General features: G+C 47.7%; 1 long non-coding RNA gene across 1 annotated transcript in view; it reads right to left on the bottom strand.

Annotated features, from left to right (window-relative positions):
• LOC144772026 (uncharacterized) overlaps positions 1–15,866 on the bottom strand; it is a 255,041-nt gene that overhangs the window by 111,178 nt on the left and 127,997 nt on the right. The window lies entirely within an intron of this gene.

Genomic DNA, 15,866 nt, shown 5'->3' with positions numbered 1-15,866 from the left:
ACCCCTCCACTGGGCCTACTTGACTTATCATAACTGCCCCTATCACCATTATAGCCTTCAGGGTTCAGGCTACAGTCCGGTGGAGTGTAGAAATATCTTAAATTCCGGGCTTGGACATGTGAACGTTCATTAATCCAAGGGCCCCAACAGACATGCTCCACCGCCCTGGGATTGTTAAAGTTAATAGCAATGCAGTCTCCTGTTGTGTTTTTTTCCCTGCTTCCTACCCAATTAACTCTTATTACTCGGAGAATTTTACACCATGTGTCTTGGGGCAGTGGTGTATTTAGATTTAACCAGTACGTTGTCTTGTTTTTAAGTTCCTCATAGGATTCGATTTTACCCTCCCTCAGAACTGGGACGCCGGTCAAGACGACCACGTATGGGGTACATTCGGGGGGTAAGTCTATGTGGGGACACAAATTCTTCATCTCCTGCTTGTCTATGGCGCTGTCCTTGTCATGAGATGTACCCTGTGTATTTGGCGGTACTATGGGTCCTCTACTCATTGCACCTCCCCTTAAGTTATCTGGGCCCGTGGGATGGATAACCGGGTCCATAAGTGGGGCTATTTCCACACTAGAGCAGACAACAGGATCCCTACCTCCTTCCCCTCCACGACCCCAAATTACCACTTCCTTTTCAATACGGCCCAGAGTGGGCATTATCAGTCCTTCCAATTTCTCGAGTCTATTTTCGATCAGTGATAATTTGTCCATTAGTGGCCCCAATAACGTTGATACAAGGGCGCCCAATTTCTGCAAATGCGCATCTTCTGGGCCCACTAAGTCAATTATATGGTCATCCACTGTAGTGGTAATTATGGTAGATGCAGTCTCTTGTGGGGTCTCAATGGTTGACATGTCCATGGGCGGTAACCTGCTCTGTTTGGTTGGCTTGACAATCTTCGCTTTCTTTCCTTTGTACTGCGTGCCTCCCCAATTGCCACCTCTTTTTCTCTTTCCGCCCCCTCCCCCCTTTGTTGAGTCCATAGATTGTGAAAGCTCATTATGGATTTCGGCCACACAAACTACTGTACTCTTTGTTTGGGCTGGAATAATCCTTCCTTGTGACACCTGGGCATTCAATGAATCACCTTCCTTGGTGAGCGCTGCGGGGGCCAGGGCTCGTTGTGAGACTTCGCACTCCAACTGAAGTTCTGTGGTGGTGACATTATCACACAGCCTTTGCGGGCAGCGCGCATTAATTATACTTCCCAGGGACGAGCGTTTGGAAGGCGCTGGGTCCAAAGAGAGGCACCTTTCCGTGATGGCAATCTTGTGCACCAGCACAGATGAAGCCCTGGTTATGAACTGGTCGAGAGTACCAGCCACATACCCTAACCTCGTGCCTTTCCTCCCTCTTCCCTCACGTTCTGTCATCTTAAAGCAGTCAGTTCAATTCCTATTATTGAGGGAGGAGGGTTTTACAATTAATCATGCATTGCACAAAAATTAAAGGCCCACTTACTAAATGATTAATTCCACCGTCCAGTCCGGGATCTTAGAGGGGTGGCCCAGCCCAGCCTCTCCTGGTCTCGAACCGGCTCAAACGGGCCCGCCGTTGGCCCGGGCTTTGCCCGGGCAAGCCCGCGCGCGTCCCGCGCTGCGAGGGTTCTCAGGTGTTTTTAAGCGTGGCGCCGGTCCTCTCGCGGGTTGTCTCGCGAGACCGCACTGACTTCTGGGGGATGTAGTTTCCCGGCAGTCAGCAGTCCGCGAGCTAGGCAGCAGGCAGTCAATGAACGCGGGATTCCGCCCCCGAGGTCCTGCAGTTCCTGGGCAGCCCGGCAGCAAGAAGGTGAGAAGGGCAGCAGCGATGACAGAAATGGCAGCAGTATGAAGATCAGAGAGCGCGTCCCGCGCCGCGGGGGCTCTCAGGTGTTTTTAAGCATGGCGCCGGTCTTCTTGCGGGTTGTCTCGCGAGACCGCACTGCCTTCTGGGGGATGTAGTTTCCCGGCAGTCCGCGGTCCGCGAGCTAGGCAGCAGGCAGTCAATGAACGCGGGATTACGCCCCCGAGGTCCTGCAGTTCCTGGGCAGCCCGGCAGCAAGAAGGTGAGAAGGGCAGCAGAGATGACAGAAATGGCAGCTGTATGAAGGTCAGAGAGCGCATCCCGCGCCGCGGGGGCTCTCAGGTGTTTTTAAGGGTGGCGCCGGTCCTCTCGCGGGTTGTCTCGCGAGACCGCACTCCCTTCTGGGGGATGTAGTTCCCCGGCAGTCCACGGTCCACGAGCTAAGCAGCAGGCAGTCAATGAACGTCAGAGAGCGCAATAGATTTTTAAAAATTTGAATTTTTCTGAACTAGTTTTCATATTAACCCCTTAAATGCTGCCGTCGGCCGTTGGACGTCGCGAGCACTACCTTTGTAGTGCTGCGCACGTCCAACAGCCGACGCGGCCCCGCCCGTTTTGCAGAAGTGCCGCACTGCCGGGAAATCACGGCCGCGGCAATCGGGTTAAATAAATGTCATGTTTCCGACCTGGAATTGTCTTCTTTCTTCAACTCTTGGTGATTCGTAAAGTTCCACAGTTCACCAAGAGTCTTGAGCATTCCAAGAATCCAAAGTTACAAATCCTTAATCCACGATGCATTCCAAATATCGTGCAAAACTATCAATAGAGACACAGATTGGCATAGCCATATTTTCAGCAAAATCACTGCTGCAAAATGTACAGTGCAAGCTAAACAAACGCATCCTAAAAATACCATCCCCAAAAAATGAAGGGTTTTTGGCAAAGAATGCAACAACAAATCCATCATTGCAATCCACTATCCATACCTTTTAAAAACATCCATATTCGGGGAAAAGATTCTCAAAATCCAAAAGTGAAAAGTTCCTCATGCTGTAAAAATCCGGCATAAAGCAAAAATCCTATATAAAAAATTCCACATTGTTCACAAGATCCATTTGGTGCACCAAGGCATCTGTGTTTTCCAAACTTCCACGAGGTCCAACTGACGTGAATACGGTATACTTTAAAAAAAAAAAACACTGCAAAAATAATAACAAATATATGGCTTTCTTTACACTTTGGTTTAAAAGGAATCATATTCTTTCTTTCAACTTATTTTTTATAAACCAAAAAAAGCAATCCTCCCAACATGGGCCTACAACCAGTACTTACATAGGAATTAAAATGGTGGTTAAAACATTCTAAACATACATCCAAATACAAACATATATATAACTACCTCCCTCCTTACAATAAATTATGCCACCCACAATCTCTGTTTAAGAAATAATACTTGTCTTACCTAACCGCCGATCTTTCTTGCTTCCGATCTTGCATGTGACACTTCCACTGACTGTAGAAACAGACGCACAACTGTGAATGTCAAATCTGAAAGTAAAAATAAAAACAGGACAATTTCTCCCATTACCTTGAATGGAAAAGCATGGGTAAGAACATTAAAAAAATGTTTCGAAAATGTAAATGTAAGGCTTTGAAAAATATTTTATTAAAAAATATATATATATATTGAAAGTTATTTTTATCAATTTTTTCATATTTTTAGTTCAATGTTATATCTTTTTTTAAATAAATACATCTTATGATTACATTTTATGTGTTCTACTTAATTATTTCAAAAGAAATTAATTTTGATACATTTCTAATGATCATTTCAATATTTATTATATACTTTTAAAATTGTATGATTGTACATCTATCCATGTTTACCAGTTTTTTTTAAGTTTTATCAATTAACTTTATATTTTGGAAAATTAATACTCATGATTTAAAAATAGTACACCCCCTACACAAAATCCCCATTTCTCTGACATAACATGCCATAGTGTGAGTGTTAATCCCTCATAAGTATTTATTCTAAATGATTTAAAATTGATAAAATTATTATTAATTATATTGAATTAATACCCAGTTATTGAAATTAATATATGAGTATTAATGCCCTCTTCCACCAAAAAAACCTATTTCCCTTGCATCCCATACCATGGGGTGGGTGTTGCACCCTCATAAGTATTGATTCTAATTATTTTTAAATTACTAAAATACATGTTAAATTAAAACTAATGAATACCCAGGTTTTATAATAAATTCCTGGGTATTAATACAATTCGCCCATATAAAATTCCTGGTTCCCTCACATCCTGTGCCAGAGGGTGGGTGTTACACCCTCATAAGTATTGATTCTAATTAATTTAAAATTCCTAATAGTAATAGTAAAACAAAAACAAATAATACCCAAGTAGTACAAGTAATATCTGGGTATTAATACACTTCCCCACCCAAATCCCCTATTTCCCTCGCATCCAGTGCCAGAGGGTAGGTATTACACCCTCATAAGTATTGTTTTTTTTAATTACTAAAAGTAATCTTAACAGTAAAACAAATTAATACCCAGGTATTAAAATGAATACCTGGGTAGTACTCACCCCCCAACCCACCTATTTCCCTCGCTGCTGTGCCAGAGGGTAGGTGTTACACCCTCATAAGTAACAATTCTTTAATTAAATTTACACCCTCATGAGTATCTGTAAAAGTACATTTTTTTTATTAATTTCAATCATTAATAAATTAATAACAAATAAATACATTATAAATTTAGGGGTCGATTCCGATTCGGGAAAGAAAAGCGTCCGACGATTCGTATTCGTAGCCGTTTCCGTACGAATCGTACAAATCCGTCCGAATCGCGTAGTACGATCCGTTTACAAAAAATACGTCCGAATGTTTTCGAACCGTACGACAAACAAGCAAAGTTCCGTACGATACTGACTCGGGATTTGAACCGTACGATTTGTAAACATGCTGTACGACCCGCCAAGTACCAGCCTGACTGGGGACAAAGAACGCGATTCATACTTGAAAACAACGTCGCGCATGAACTGTGATTTGTACGGAAAACATCGCGTATGAGCGAGCCACACAATCAAATACAGTTCGAACCCGCCTGAACGAAGCGCACGCGTACCCCGTAAAAACATTGTGAATGAGAGAGCTACACAATAATTGACGAAACGAACCCCCCCTCAACCAAGCGCACGCGTAACCCCGTAAAACGTCGCGTATGAGAGAGCTACACAATAATTGATGAAACGAACCCCCCCTCAACCAAGCGTACACGTACCATGCTAAAACGTCGCATATGAGAGAGCTACACAATATTTGAGGAAACGAACCCCCCCTCAACCAAGCGCACACGTACCCCGCTAAAACGTCGCGTATGAGAGAGCTACACAATATTTGACGACACGAACCCCTCCTCAACCAAGCGCACGCGTACACCGCTAAAACATCGCGTGTGAGAGAGCTACACAATGAATGACGAAACGAACCCCCCAACCAAGCACACGCCTACCCCTAAAACAGCACAAGGAGGGTGCAAACGAGTCGCACAACACCACAAAACATGTCTCATAAGTACAAACCATTGCAAATGAATGTCCTGGCCAGATCCAAACTGGCAAACAGAGGGCCCAATTCAGACCCACCCCTTATAACACACCCACAAAAAATTCAAACTAAGCCACACCCACAAATGGACCAATAAAAAGGGCTCACACACACAAACCAGCATCCTTTGCAACATACACATTTACCAACAGAGACTGACAACACACCAACAACTGCACACATCCACCTTCACACATATTCCCAATCATATTCAGACCCACACACCCCTTCACATTCAGACCCACACACCCCATCCATACACACCGTCATCCCCCCAATCACATTCACCCAACAACATGTGTACCCAGAAGAATCCAAAGTTCACAAACCAGGAGATGGAGACCCTTGTAGATAAGGTCATCAGAGTCGGGCCACAGCTGTTTGGCGCATTGGTCAGACAGACCAGCATAGCTGACAAAACACACCTGTGTGAGAGGATCGTCAATAGGGTCAATGCTGTTGCACCCATCAGGCGCACCAGGACGGTTTGCAGGCCAGGTGGAACGATCTGCGGAGGATGGTGAAGCGCAAGATGGATGAGGACTACACCCAGACCCGGTACACTGGAGGTGGTGGTCCCCGCAGACCAGTACAGTACCAGCCCTGGGAGGAGAAGGTCATGGCCCTGCTACCACCGGTGGGAGTACATGGAATTGAAGGAATCGTGGAGCCTGGTGAGTATACAGTCAACTCCTGTAACATGGGGGGACTCCCAGCAGTGGCCACACACATGAGGGGTGGGTGGATATGACTCCCAGCAGTGCCCAGACATAGGAGGGGTGGGTGCAGAGGACCCCCAGCAGTGCCCAGACATAGGAGGGATGGGTGCACAGGACTCCCAGCAGTGCCCAGACATAGGAGGGATGGGTGGATATGACTCCCAGCAGTGCCCAGACATAGGAGGGGTGGGTAGATATGACTCCCAGCAGTGCCCAGACATAGGAGGGGTAGGTGCAGAGGACCCCCAGCAGTGCCCAGACATAGGAGGGGTGGGTGGATAAGACTCCCAACAGTGCCCAGACATAGGAGGGGTGGGAGCAGATGACCCCCAGCAGTGCCCAGACATAGGAGGGGTGGGTGGATATGACTCCCAGAAGTGCCCAGACATAGGAGGGGTGGGTGCACAGGACTCCCAGCAGTGCCCAGAAATAGGAGGTGTGGCTGGATATGACTCCCAGCAGTGCCCAGACATAAGAGGGGTGGGTGGATATGACTCCTAGCAGTGCCCAGACATAGGAAGGGTGGGTGGATATGACTCCCAGCAATGCCCAGACAAAGGAGGGGTGGGTGGATATGACTCCCAGCAGTGCCCAGACATATGAGGTGTGGCTGGATATGACTCCCAGTAGTGCCCAGACATAAGAGGGGTGGGTGCAGAGGACTCCCAGCAGTGCCCAGACATAGGAAGGGTGGGTGGATATGACTCCCAGCAGTGGCCAACAGTATAGGGATGGGTGCAAGGGGTAGGGCCTGAAGTATGCAAGGGGAATGACCAGAAGGCTGCAAGGGGGAGGGTGAGAAGATTGCAAGTGGGAGGGTAGGGGGGTGCAAGGGGGATTGTGAATAAGCTAAAAATGTGGCCACACCTATCAAAAATACTGTGTACGTCAACGCCCAATAGCACTCATCCCATATGGCCCAGGTACACACCCATGCACCATGCTCAATGTACAGGGAGTGTGAAAGTACTGACAACATAGCTGACACTGGGCCCTGGTGTAGGCAGCACATGCCCTCCTTTGACCAGTGCAAACACTAACACCAGGACAACAAGGTCAGATATCTTCCACAGGAACTAACAACCACTGTCATGGCAGCATGCTCCATGGGGGAACAGCCACAGCACGAGGGACGCCCAGTTGCAAACCAGACTCAAACTACCAGCACGGCCTGTCAAACACACCCCTTACATAAACATAGCCACCTTGGACAGGCAATGGAGTGCCCCACTGTCACAATCGTCATGTAACACAAAAAATACAGATCTGATAAAGCATCCAAGCAAAAAATGCACGCTGCTGATTCACAAGTCCCGTGCACTAATATCACGACACCGTAGCTTCACCTTAGTGATGCAGCGGACGCAAAATATTTGTGCCATGGCGCTGGGTAATGACAAGGTGATGCATCTAGGAGATGTGCCACGTTCTAAAGCCCAGCGCCAGAAGTAGGTGTACTGGTCGTGGTGTGTTGTGCGGTGGTTGCCCGTCATGGCGCAGCAACACCTCCTAAAAGTGGCTGAGTGTAATCTTAAAGATTTCACTCAGTCATTTCTATGCACATGCTGCCTCAAAACCCTGTGCATGGATGAAGCAGAGGTAAAGATTGACACAGCATTGTACAGATAGGTCCACACAGAGTATTGCTGGATCTGCGTTGTGCCAGCTACACAACTACAGCAATGTGCCACTTCCATGGCACAGATGCGTGACGCAGCTGTTCTGTTTATCCCACCATGGTGATCCACAGTGTTAATGTGTTGCATCCATGCTGGCATAGCTGTGGTGCATGATGACTGCCAAATCCCTGCTTATATGCCTGGCTGTGCCAGTCATTGTAAATAGACCCTCACATGTCACAAACTCCTGAGCACAGATCAATCTGACCCCACAAAATAAACATCCACAAGTGAACGTTATGAAAAAACCAAAGCAGGTGGAACAGTGACAACGACAATGTTTATGAAAATTTAATTTTGCATGACATGGCATTAACATCTTCTGTCTCCCACACCCTCAGGGCAACGTGCGGTATCTACCCCCAACCAGGGGGGAGATGGATCACAGTCCCAGGCTCCACAGGATCCTGATCCCACCAACAGCGATGCCTCTCACCACTCCACGGATGACCCCAACCAACCTAGCACCTCTGGATCCCAAACCAGTGCAGCAGCTGGATCAGGTTCATCTGCGCCAAACACCACACCCATTCCTGCCACATCCCAGCAGACAGCTCGGAGCCCTGCCCACAATCCACAACTGAGCGAGTCTGACAATGAGGGACAAGGTTCGCCGGGCACCCAGGAGGTGGCAGACAACACCATCACTGTCAACCCTCAGGGGTCCCGCTGACCCGCTGTGCCCACACCAGCAGGCAAGGCTCGTGTTGGCAGGGGTGGTGGGAGTGGCACAAGGCGGAGGCGAGAACCTGGCCAGCAAGCTGCAGGGCCCGGTATATCTGAGCTGAGAAACATCAAGGAGGTATACCGGCGGGCTGCCAGGGAGTTCAGCCAGGGAGTGGGTGCCCTCATTGACTTTACAAAGCAGCAGGCCGAGCAACACGCCAGTCAATGACAACACCAAGGACGGATGGAGGCAAGACTGGCTGAGCTCTTGGCGGTGCAGAGGGACATAAGCCACTCACTCCGTCGGATCGCTGACAACATGCAGCACCCTCCCTGTGTCACCAGGCCAGAAACATCGAGGCAAAGACTGCCAACAGGCACAGGGAGGGTGAAAGAGGCGGAATCGTCCGACGGAGCGTCCCAGGCATCGTCAAGACCTGCATATGAGGGTCCCCTAAGGAAGGTGGGTCGTCCACGGAGAAGACATTGAGAGGCAGTGGGCCATGCGCATCTCCCAGGTCACCTGGTCTGGCATCTTGCCTTAGTGTGCAACAGCATCACCTTATTGACTTTCCGACTCTCCCGCATGGATTTGCTGGTCGCAGTGTGACCAATGATGCCAAGCAATGTAGTCTTGACTCTGGTGACTCAAACTGCAAGGCATCACATCTCCCTCTGTGAACTTTGGATTCCCAACATTTTTGTTCAGCACCTACCACCTACTCACATTTCACGCACAAGATGAATAAATAAATATAACAAACGTTATACGCATTGATGTTGAAATTATTTTACCCAGAGACAACAACATACGTGTGGGGATATGTCAAAGTATGTCAGAGTGTAAAACAAGCTAAAGCCATCCATACACTGGACTCTGAGTCCGGTTGAGGACACGCATAGATCACAATGTATCATCAACTACATACATGGAGGGCAATACTCACCCGTGATGGTTACTATCTGCTGAGGGGGGGGTGGCTTGCCATACTGCTATGACAGACAGTTACGGAAGAGTCCCATGAATGTGTAGAGGTCATGTGTAATGTGTAGGTGTCCAGGGAGGGAGTACCAGTTCTGTTTGTTGAGGTGGAAGAACGATCACCCACATGCAGTTGTACTGTGAATGTGATGAATAGTGCCCAGGGCAAGGGTGGCTGGACAGACTTCGGCCAACAGGGTGTTGGATGGCAGACGTCCATATTTCTTTTTTGTTGGCTTGGGTTGTGGAGTGCCTACTGAGTGTGGCAGAGGAATATGAAGGTGTTCCTGTAGTTGACTGTGGGACTATTGTACGTATCTCAGGTGGACAGTCATGTGGCTGTGGCAGGGGATGTTGAGGATGAGGTGTGCGAATGCACCCTGGATGTGCACAAGTACTGCTGTAGTCTGGCTCTTGATAGAGGCTGTTGCCGTAGTAGAGCTGGCTGGCGTCGTGGACCAGGGTGGCTGTCTGTCTTGACTAGGAGTGGATCTATCTGAAGATCATTTCCACCATGTGGAGGGACTTGCAGCATGAGGTATTAATGGTGTTGACTTGGAGAACTGGATGCAAACGTTGACGTACCAATGCTGGATGGTGGTGTGCTTTTCCTCCAGCCAGGACTTGCTCTACCTCTGACCCATGTAGTCTGTGTATGTGTGGCCCTGCGTGCTGATGTAGTACTCCAATGTCTGAGGAGCAATCAGTAATGTCGATTCCAAGCTCAGTGGTCTCAGATTTTGTCAAAATTAATGGGGAAGCCTCTCTGCTCGATTAGCAGATGTGTCAATCCAGTTCCCCTACTGACCCCTTGCCCGCCAAGCAATATAACATCCTTGCTAAGTTTCCCAATCACTATTTGGACACCATTTGTAACCTGTACCTCAGATTGGGCTCCAATCCGGATGCGTGGAGAGACCTGTTACTCCTGCCCATCTTAAGTAAAGGCAACGCGGATTCTGAAGATCCTTCCAATCATACACCGAACTCTATTTATCAGTTCCAGCCAAGAAGTCATTTACATGTTCCTGGCAGCAACTGATGCCCTTTGTTGATGAGAATAGCCTCCTTCACGACTTGCAATCCAGCTTCCATCCCAGCTATAGGACGCAGTCGGCCCTCATTGAAATGGCAGACTCTATATGCTGGCAGATCGACGAAGGTTTCAATGTGCCGTCGGTACTGTTAGACATGTCTACAGCATTTGACACCGTCGGCCGTCCCATCCTTCTGAACCGCATCAAGACCATAGGTCTGTGTGCCTCAGTGCTGAACTGAATATTGTCCTAACTATCTGACCGCACACAGCAGGTCCGGACCTACCCATTCTTCTCCCCAGTCTAACCACTGAAGTGGGGCGTGCCGCAGGGCTCTGCTCTGGGCATGCAGAATCGTAATATTTACTTGACCCTGCTGGCTGAATCATTTGCCATGTCTGAAGTCAAAATCATATTATATGCTGATGATCTTCAGCTTCTAATCATCTAAAATCCTGTCTGAGCAGCAAATGTTGACCCACTCCAAAATTGTCTCAAATATGTAACCTGGATGGACCACATTGTCTTGAAACTTAATCCAGATAACCCCTAGGTCCTATACCCTTAAACCAGCCTTCTGCCCTCTCTTACAATTTTTGGTGGCCAAAGTAATTGTCCATTGCTCCGGCACACAAGGACTTGGTCAGTGATCTGCGAGTCAGATGGGACAATCAGCTATCCCTTCCCACACAGGTACAAGAGGCGTGTGCTGCTTGTTTTGGGAAATTAAAATCATATACGCATCTATTAGCTATCTGCACAATGTAGCACAGAAAACGGTGATGCACGCACTGATCACCTCCCATTTTCACTATGCAAAATGCCCATCCTTGTGTCTCACAATAGGCTTGCTACGTATACTGCAGACGCACATAAATGCGGCTGACCGCATGACATATGGAGTCTCAGTTTGACAACATATCTCCCCGTTTAGTCGACTAGTCCATTGGCTGACCATGGCTACACAAATAGATTTCAATGCGATGACACTCGCCTTCATGGCCGGACAAGGCCGTGGGCTGGTCTACCGAAGGAGGAGCCACGGTCCCTATTGTCAATCACATTCTGCACGTTCCAATGACAAGCACTTGCTCATTGGTCCTTGGTTTGATAAACCAAGATCAGGAAGTGAAACGTTACAGGTAGGAACCAGCCAATGTTGTACTAAGCCACCTCTTCCGCTGGGTATAATTCTGTCTGAATGCGAGTCTTGCCAAGCCCTTCAAACCTGTTCTTTTTGCCTGCTTGATTACTTACTCCTCAGTATGCTGACTCCTTATTGGCGCATTACAGAGCTATTACACCACGTTGGGTTAAATGTGTGCCCAATTAATGACTATTAATATAATTGTAGATGGCTTATCAGATTTGTGGGTGTAGGCTTGGAGATCTGTAGATGATAGTTACACTGAGGGTGGTCAGGGTGTTGGTGTGAAAGCTGAAGTGCAGATGTTTGACAATGCTGAGTGTGTCCTTGGTGTTGTACGTGACTCAAAGGGTGTACCTCATAACGTTTGGCTAATCATACTCCTGGATTCTTGGTCTGGTCCCTGCGGGTGATCTACTATCCGTCTGTGATGGCAATGTCGAAGTAGTGTGCTGAGGTTGCGTACAACCAGGTCACAGTAATGAAGGCGATGTGTGGTGGTGTTGTGTTGATGAGTTAACAGAGTACAATGGGGTGCTGGTGGAATTTGCGTGTGTGCAGTACGAAGCACATGACCTGGTTGTACGGATATGCACTGTTATGTGGTGCAGCGTGTTGTTGGCAGTATGAGTTGCACACACAGCCTGCGAAGCTGTCATGTGTGTGCTTAGGGGTTGCCTGATCCCAGGTGGATAAATGTCTGGCCTACACTGTGTGGAGGGTGGCAGGAGCATGAATCTGTTGTGTTACCTGCGTCATGGAAGGACCAGAGGGTCTTGCACTGCGCACGTTGCATGCACTGATGGTCCTGCCTTTGGCACGGAGGTGGTGCAACAGTGGCATTGAGAAGTTGCAGACTGCCTTAAGAATGGATGGATGGAGGAACATCTTGGAGGCGTGTGTGTTGCAGAATCAGGGCACTCGATGTTGCGGTGTCGCAGGTGAGGCAGCAGCAGGAATGACTAAACACATGATGGCAGAAGGGTTGAGACACCATGCAAAACTAGCACACAAAGAGAAGGATGATTGCAAGGCATCATGTAACATTTGTATGGAGAGGAACAAGTGTCTGGTTACTCATGGGTCACTGCAAGAAAATTGGTGAACAATCACAAAATATGACAGACACAGGATAAGGCACCAAAAGGGCAAGCGGGCCACAGGACACACAGCGTCAGCAGGTGTTGCCTTCCCGTTGTGGCTAGCAAGCTAAACAATACATACACAACCATGTACATCATGCACAATATGAACCATTAGCCATTTCTAACATCATGCATGTTGCCACAGTACACATAACCACATATGTACAAACATTGTAAATAATAACATAAATGACGCATGCAGACTGGCAAAAGATCTGCGGTGACAGTAATGAGGCACAATGTACTGTGGGGAACACATTTACTACACAAAAAGATCAAGGTTGCTATGAGGCTATGCAACTTTGCCGAATGTACATGGCCAGTGGCATTGCTCTGATGAAAATAACAGTCATGTAATGATGTTACCTGTAATGCTGGTGAAACAATCGCCACACGACTGCAAGGGACCGTCGGTACCTTTGAGCCTCAGAGTTGGGCGATGCTGAAAGGGGTCCATCTCCTGATAGCCCCTTGGTCAGAGTATAAATGACAGACACAAAAGGGTGATCAGGCGAGGGAAGGGGAGAATGTGAACAGCAGGGAGTGAGATCTGAAACAAAGGTAAACAAGCATAAGGATTCCATACTTCTTGTCACAGAATCACAGAATACCTCAGGACCTATACTGTAACATTTACACATGTGAAGTATGACCACAGCCACTGTATCCTAATTGGGATCACATATTTGGAAATGATATGAGATCTGATGATTGACGCAGACACATACAAGGTAGCAGAGTTTGTCACCTAAATGAAGGGGGTGTAACGCTCACCAGCCCTGCCTCAATGCAATGAGATCCATGCGGTCATCATATGATTCACAGTGTATGAATGAGGCTCAAAATTACAGAAAATAGAATGTGTTGCACTGCTACTCACACAAAGCCCACAATCCGTAGTTAGCCTTGGGAATCAGTGAGGGTCATGAAGGCAAATTAAACATCACCCGCAAGAGCCGTAAGAAGCTCATCCAACGAGGAAGGGAATTATCTAAACACAAGGAAGCCCCGCAAGAGCCAGTCATTGGCTCTTCCAACTGTGCCTTACAATGCCAAACATGACAAGCAGTTTGGAACTAACTCAAAAGAGAGTATTGAGGAACAAAGCAAATAAACCACCCCTACCGTGACCAGGATATGCAGCACGGCACAAGAGAATCCTGGGATTACTGTCACCCGACTGGTGCCACAGACGTGTTAACATTTGCCACAGCACAACGTTGTGACCTCATCAGTGCTACATTCCTGGCATCATGGGAATAGAAAGTTAACATCAATTTACAGAGAAGGCTTGCAAAGCAGTGTTCACCACCGGCACTGAGGTAGCGACATGACAGTGACATACTGGTACAAGGGGCAATGCATCCATACGAACAGAGTCACAGGACAGTTGACTGAACATGTGGGACATAGACTGGCCCACACCTTCACAACATGGTTGTTTGGAAATCAAGCTGTACTGGCCCACAGGATAAAGGGGATGGCCCAGACACATCCTGCTGCACACAGTGAGGCTGCAATTCCACACAGAGCCTGTGGTTGAGATGTCCCACACAATGTCAACCGGTGTTATCCGCAATGTGTCAGGGTCAAGGTTTAAACACATTGATGCATTCACCAGAGTCAGAAGTCCACAACAGATGACTGTCAAGAAGGGTGACTGTCCTGTCATGGGATTGGTGCAACATGCCAATGATCCATGGTAATGGGACATGTATGTATGGTTCAACAACATGCACAGAAACAGTTCCCACACATTCCAAAACCATACCAACCCAACACAGCTTGTTTGGATTTCTTACCAGAACTGACATTCCACAAGTCCGTGCATGGAACGCTGATTCGGCACACGTTCCAATCATCATGGGTAATAGCAGGAGGACTAAGATGACATGAACAGACAACAGGCAGAGCAACCTGGGAATAACAGGCACACAAGGGGTTACGTTCAAAATTATTTCCCTACAGGCATGGTCATGTAAAATACACCAACAATGTAGTACACATGTACATTCCATGATCACTCATTGTGCATATGTGTGTGGCATGACATCAGCACTTGCCACTCTCTGCTACAAGCTTGCACAATAATGCCCAGTGACTCACCATTAAGTGAAGAAGTTGCGTATGAGCTGACTCCGGATATCATCCTCCTCCTCCTCATCACTTTCATCGTGGCCAAGGCCGTCATCCTCAACGGATGAATGTTCCAGCTCGTCAGGATCCAGGATGAGTAGCACAGCCTTCTCAACTGCCATGTTGTGCAGCATGCAGCACACGATGAAGATGTTACATACCTTTTGCGGGGCGTATGGGAGGGATCCACTGGTCTTATCGAGGCACCGGAATCGGCTCTTCAGGAGTCCAAACGTCCGCTCTATCACTCGCCTGGTCTGCCCGTGTGCATTGTTGTAACGCTGGTCTGCAGCTGTTCTTGGATTGCGGAGCGGTGTCATGAGCCACGGCATGTTGGGATATCCCGCGTCTCCTACAAATAAACATCATGCAAATAAGTGTGTAATGACATGCCGTCAGACAAAAAACAAAAATGAGACATACAGGACAAACAGAGTTTACCCACCAACAAGACATGCCCGCTCGTTGTGCAGCGGCAGCATCATCTGTGGTACCCTGCTACGCCTCATGATGAATGCATCATGGCACGATCCTGGAAAACGTGCACAAACATGAGAAATCAGCATGTTAGCAAGACACACCACCAGGGCATTTAGTGAGTGGTAATGTTTCCTGTTGCGGAAGGCCTGCTCCTGAGCCTGTGGTGGCACCAAAGCCACATGTGTTCCATCAATAGACCCAATGACATGTGGCATCCCTCCAGGGGCATAGGAGTCACCCTTGCCATTTGTCAACTCTTGTGCAGTTGGAAATTTTTATGAATTCATCAATGTGCTGCAACATAGCAGCTAAAACATCACGTAGGACATGGCTGAACATGGTTTGGGACATCCCCCCACATCAGCTATGGTAAATTGAAACTTACCTGTAGCAAAGAAATGTAGGGCTGACATCACCTTTAGCTTGGGTGTCGGCGCAGTCGGTTACCTGTGTCGCGGTT

This window comes from Lissotriton helveticus, chromosome 8, assembly GCF_964261635.1.
Source record: "Lissotriton helveticus chromosome 8, aLisHel1.1, whole genome shotgun sequence".
Lineage (NCBI taxonomy): Eukaryota > Metazoa > Chordata > Amphibia > Caudata > Salamandridae > Lissotriton > Lissotriton helveticus.
This window is presented reverse-complemented; position numbering and strand designations above follow the sequence as displayed.